Genomic DNA, 6,000 nt, shown 5'->3' with positions numbered 1-6,000 from the left:
CAAAAAATCTGGAAATGTAAACATTTAGTCTATAATACATGAGAATATTTTTTTTCATTTACACATCACTAAACACACAAGGAAATAATCATTATGAATTTGATTAAAAGCCACATACAATAGTACATTCATAGGAGGGAAAAAGAAACACTGAACTGGATTTTTAGTAAATCTATGTATGAAAAGAAAAAAATAACAATAGATAGCAATATAAGATAATAAATTTCATGATTTGGGGTACTGAAATTCTTTTTAAGTCACATTCTAAAAGCCATGGAGTTGGCGTTTAGCGTTATGCTTAATGTCACAACAGAAAAGGCCACAGAGGGGTTCTTGTCTTCACACAAGAAAGAATTCAGGTATGAGACAAAGAGTGAAGTGATAAGGTTTTTCTGGGGACAGGGCATCCGTCAGAATGGAAGAGACAGAGAGAGAGAGAATGACCAGTCACTCAGACTGCAGGAAAGTGAGGTGACATGGTTAAATGGAGAGAATACACCTGGACAAGGCAGGCAGAGGGCTGATCAAGCAGTCCGTTTGGACTCCCTAGGTTTTTAAGGGAGTCTGTTTACCCACCTCCTCCTTTCCTCCAGGACAAAGGATGGGGTTTCCTAGCAGAAGGGTTTGTTGGGTGAAAATTAGCAAATTCCTCCCCAGATTTGCTGGCATGGGGCAGAGCAGAGGGGCTTCCTTAGGGTCTCTGTGAAGGTTTTTATCACCCCTTGTTATCAGGTAACCCATTTGGTCCTGAGGAGAGAGAATTCTCCTGCGAGCTTTCCTTGGGAGAAGGGCTGGGACCACCTGGAAGGTACCAGGGTCTGGGCAGGACTTTGAAGTGCAAAATGCTCAGCTTTTGGAGTTTCCACAGTAGGTGCTAGTCTTCAGGCCCTTCTCACATACATATACACTAAATTTCTGACTTCCTACCTAACAGGTAAGGTGCCACTTGGGATATCTGCAAACCATATTGGAGTGCAGAGTATACGTCCAGGTTCCTGTGCTTCCAATCAAGGCTCCCACTAATATGCACAATGGGAAGCAGCAGATTCATAATTATGGTTCATAATTAAGCTACATTAAAATTAAAAATGTATGTTCATGGTGGCAAGCACTAACGCAGCTGGTTAAGCCACTGCCTGGGCACCATCATTATAGTGCAGAGTGCCAGGTTCCAGTCCCATCTACTCTAGCTAGGTTCCTGATAATGTGCACCCTGAGTGGCAGCAGACACGGTTCAAGCAGTTGGGTCCCTGTCACCCATGTGGGAGACCAAGATGGAATTCCAAGTTCCTGACTTCAGCCAGAGCTAGACCTGGTTGTTGCAGCATCTGGAAAGTGAAGTCACTCTATTTCTGTCATTCTTCCTTTCAAATAAATCAATAATAAATTATTTTTAAAACAGAATTTATGTTTATCAAAAGATATCACTGAGGGGCCAGCGCCGTGGTGCAGTAGGTTAATCCTCTGCCTGCGGCACTGGTATCCCATATGGGCGCTGGATTCTGTCCCGGTTGATCCACTTCCAGTCCAGCTCTCTGCTATGGCCCCAGAGGGAAGTGGAGGATGGCCCAAGTGCTTGGGCCCCTGCACCTACATGGGAGACCAGGAGGAAGCACCTGGCTCCTGGCTTCAGATTGGTGCAGCTCCGGCCATTGCAGCTATTTGGGGAGTGAACCAACAGAAGGAAGACCTTTCTCTCTGTCTCTCCCTCTCATTGTAACTCTACCTCTCAAATAAAATAAATAAAATATTAAAAAAAAAAGATATCACTGAGGAAGTTAAAAAATTGGGAGTGAAAGATATTTGCAACAAATATAGCAAATATAAAAAGTTTCATATTTAGAATATGTCTTAAAACCACACATTTTACAAGTACCAATAAGGGTTTTGTTAATTAATTTACTAATCAATAATAAAAGGGCAAATAATGAAAATCCCATAAAAATATATTTAACCTTAGTGACACTCAGAGAAATCCAACATTAAAACTATAAGGAGTTAGTTTTTATCCCATTATTCTTAAAATAATAGAACCTGATAATACAAATTACTGGAGAGGATATGGAGAATTATGACCCTTATCCTCTGTTGGTGCATATGTAAATTGGCACAGCTTTTTTGCAAAACAATTTTTGGCATCCAATTATCTAGAGAAAGGTTTACATACATTGATCAGAAAATAAGTACAGGTTTTTCACAACTTATTTGTTTCCTTCAAGGCAAAAAACAAAGGGCCAGGAGGCAGATAACCAAATATCAATCAATGATAGAACAAACAAATAACTGTGGATTTGGTATACAATAAAATACTATTCAGTAGAACAAATATTTATAATTCAAAGAGTAAAATCTAATTCAGTTGTTTATAGCATATGAAATAACACAAAGATAATCTATAAAATGCAAGACATGAAACTCAGGCTAGTGGGGAGAAAAAGTAGGGAACCTTGTTGGAAAGGGAATAAATAAGTTTTGGCATTACCTGATAATGTTGGTAACATTGCATTTATTAAATAGTAGACACACATTCTTTTGCATATATGGCAAATTTCACCATGAAAACACATTAAATTTTCAGTGTTTTTCCTTCTTATTACCCTAAGAATAAAATTCAGAATCCTTATTTTAATGTACAAAGGTCTTCCTAAGCACCTTATCTCAACCTGGAACCTCCCAAGTTCACTACACTCCAGTCATGCAGAGCTTGCTGTTCCCAACACTCTCAGCTTTTCACTTTCTCTTCCCTCGGCTTATAACTGTTTCCTCCTGATCCTGGAGGACTGGCTCCTTTTCATCATTCAGGTCTCAGCTTACATGTCATCTCATCAGAAAGACTTACCTAAATATCTTATGGCAGGTAGGCAGTAGAGACACAAATATGTTTACTCTAAATGATAAAATTTCTGACAACAAAATTTGTACTAAAGCAGTCTCTCTGTCAATCTATGCTCCACTGTGATATAAATAAAGATAGGAAAATTGAACATTAAATTTCTTTGGTAGGTTAAGCAATGTCAATTATAACTGACAGAGCCAGCAATGGAATGGAGAATGAAGATACCAGAAATGGCTTACAGGGGCCGCCCCTGCAGTGCTGGCATCCCATATGGGTGCCGGTCCAAGTCCTGGCTGCTCCACTTTCAATCCAGCTCTCTGCTATGGCTTGGGAAAGTAGCAGAAGGTGGCTCAAGCCCTCGGGCCCCTGCAACCACATGGGAGACCCAGAAGAGGTTCCTGGCTCCTGGCTTCAGATCAGTGTAGCTCCAGCCATTGAGGCCATCTGGGCAATGAACCAGCAGATGGAAGATCGATCGATGCTCTCTCTCTGCCTTTCTGTCTCTCTGTAACTCTGTCTTTCAAACAGAAATAAGTTAAATTAAATTAAATTAAATTAAATTAAAAAAGAAGTAACTTGTATTTCTATTTTACAAGTTGACTAAAGTGGATTTTATACATCTTAACTGTATAGCTGCTTTGCTTGAGTTTATATTTCTAAATGATCATAACTTGCAAATATAAACATTCTACTGATAATGCTTAATTCAGAAGCCTACTATTCTTGTATGAACTTTTGCTCTAATCATATTCAACTATCATTAATACTCCACTTTCCCCATTTTAGTTTCAGGAGTTTCAAAAACTGAATCCAGTTATTTGTACTTAACAATTGAATATTCTAAGAAGGAAAACAAAAGCTTGATTCATCTGGAGTTCACATTAATTCATTTGACATAAATAGCTTACATATTTCCTTTTGAAATGAAGAAAGATGAAAAAGACTACCACTTACTACTTCAAAAGGAACAGAAGCAATTATCTACATTTCTGTGTTCTATCTTCAAACTACTTATGAGCCCATTTGTTATTTAGACCAATTAGTTTTGGTTACTGAAGATGTTATTCAATATGTAGGAGAGTAGTTACTTTGTTGTACTATTATTATTACTTTCCTTTCTTCTCATTTTTATTGAAACTCTGCTTTGCATGTTTTAATGTATTCATTTTTCTTCAAATATTAATGCTTTGTCTCCTTGTAAGCATGGTTTATCTCAAAAGAATTTAATATAATACATTACTTCTAATTTTTGGAAACACATGACATACTTACCAAATATCATGGTTATAAAATTTAAACCTGATTTCTTATAGCTGAATGAATTCCATTTTAAAAACCTACTCATCTGGAAAATGGCTTAAATGTCATTTTAACATAATGCAAGAACTGAATGATATGATTTTTCTTATAATCCTTTCCTCATCTTTATTTTCACCAAGATAATCTTAACTAGGTCTATTGTTGATTCTAAATTACCTACTAAATTAAATATGTAGGACACTAAACAACAATAATAATACACTTAAGTTTTGATTCAGATTCTGTAAAATGAAGAGTGAAAACAAATATAGTCATCATATATAATCCAATACCTCAATCTGCAAAAGAAATGGGCCACTGTCTAAATAAATAATTTTGATTATAAACAAGTGTTATAAGCATGAATCTTAGCATCCTCCATTCTTATTAAGATGTAAGCATTTATAAAACTCTCAAAACTTTGTTTAAGCAGAATTATTCATGGCTCCTTCATGCATTTCCCTTTTTTTTGGTGCCACAATTGATAAAAGATGTTTCTTCTGTTGCTTATAAAAACTGAATTATAAAACTTGGAAATGAGGTAACTCTATAACCTTTGTAGAGTCATGTAAGTTTAAGTATAAATGCTGGCTTAAAATGAGAAACACTCAGATCAAAATCATACTTTGCTTTACAGTATAGGCAACTAAATGCAATAGTACTTGCATTATGGAATTATTAATATAAGAAATCATAATTGACTGAAATTGTGAATTCTACATAATTTCTGTGCTTACATTTGCTCTAGTAGAAAATTACCCAAAAAGAGCTCCGTAATTTTTACTTAACATTCTTTGTTATTTTTAACACCACCTAGAATTATAATTCATTGATCTCACACTTCAAGAAACCCGCCAACATTAACCACAGAATCTGTAAGTTGAAGCAAATATTGAATGACAATAAAATTAAAGCTGGGATTTCTTATCTGAACTTCTCTTTTTATCTCACCTGAGGATGAGAAGTAAAAAGCACAGAGGTTTGAAGTGTAAAGTCTTCTCACTCATTGCACTGCACGGGTCCCATAAATGACATAATTTAATAATCTCATCACATAGGACAGCGTTTGTACCTTGGATCCTTCACTCTCAGGAACAAAACTGAAAGTCCTGAGGCCAAGACTTTCCGGAGGCGGCCGTGGTGAACTGCTTCAGGGTCCCCGCAGGAAATCATGAAGAAACTTCCAGAGGCCACAGTGGGCCTGCCGGCTCACTAGATCGGGCCTGACTCTAGGCTGCGCGGGGTCTCCCAGCAGCGCCTCGCCAGCCCTTCAGGGCTCAGGCCGGAGCCCAGGTGGTAGGTGCTGTAGTAGAGTACCAGCGGTGCTTCGGGGTCACAGCGCTCCACAGGGGGCGGACCTCGAGGCGCAGCTCTTATCCTGTCTGGCGCTGCTGGCCTCTCACATCCGAGAGCAGCTGCCCTGCGCTTCTGATCCAGGGAGGCTACAAATGATGGATCAAGTACTTGAGACTCAGAGACCCGGATGGAGTGCCTGCTTCCTGGCTTCCGCTGGGCCTAGTGCAAGCTGTTGGGGCCCCCTGGGGAGCCCAGCAGTGGATGGAAGGTCCCTGGCTCACCTTCTCTCCCTGTTGCTCTTTCAAATAAATACATACATAAATTAAAAAAAAAAAAATAAGGAATGCTGCCCCCAAAAGATCTGACCCAGAGTTTGTGTGGTTGTTGTCACTGGACACAGAAGCCCAGTCCAAAGCTCAAGGAAGAACTGCTGAAAGAGGTGGTATTTGGCCTAAAGGAGGAAACAAAATGGAGCCCCATGGACTGCCGGCCTCAGCAGCTGCCCGTGTCCCTGACCAAGGTGGCCAAATAGTGGGTGGATTGCAGAATTGACGCAGCTGGAGTGATGG

This window comes from Oryctolagus cuniculus, chromosome 3 (assembly GCF_051225735.1).
Source record: "Oryctolagus cuniculus isolate XC-2025 breed Fujian yellow rabbit chromosome 3, ASM5122573v1, whole genome shotgun sequence".
NCBI classification, from domain to species: domain Eukaryota; kingdom Metazoa; phylum Chordata; class Mammalia; order Lagomorpha; family Leporidae; genus Oryctolagus; species Oryctolagus cuniculus.
Note: the sequence above shows the minus strand (reverse complement) of the source record.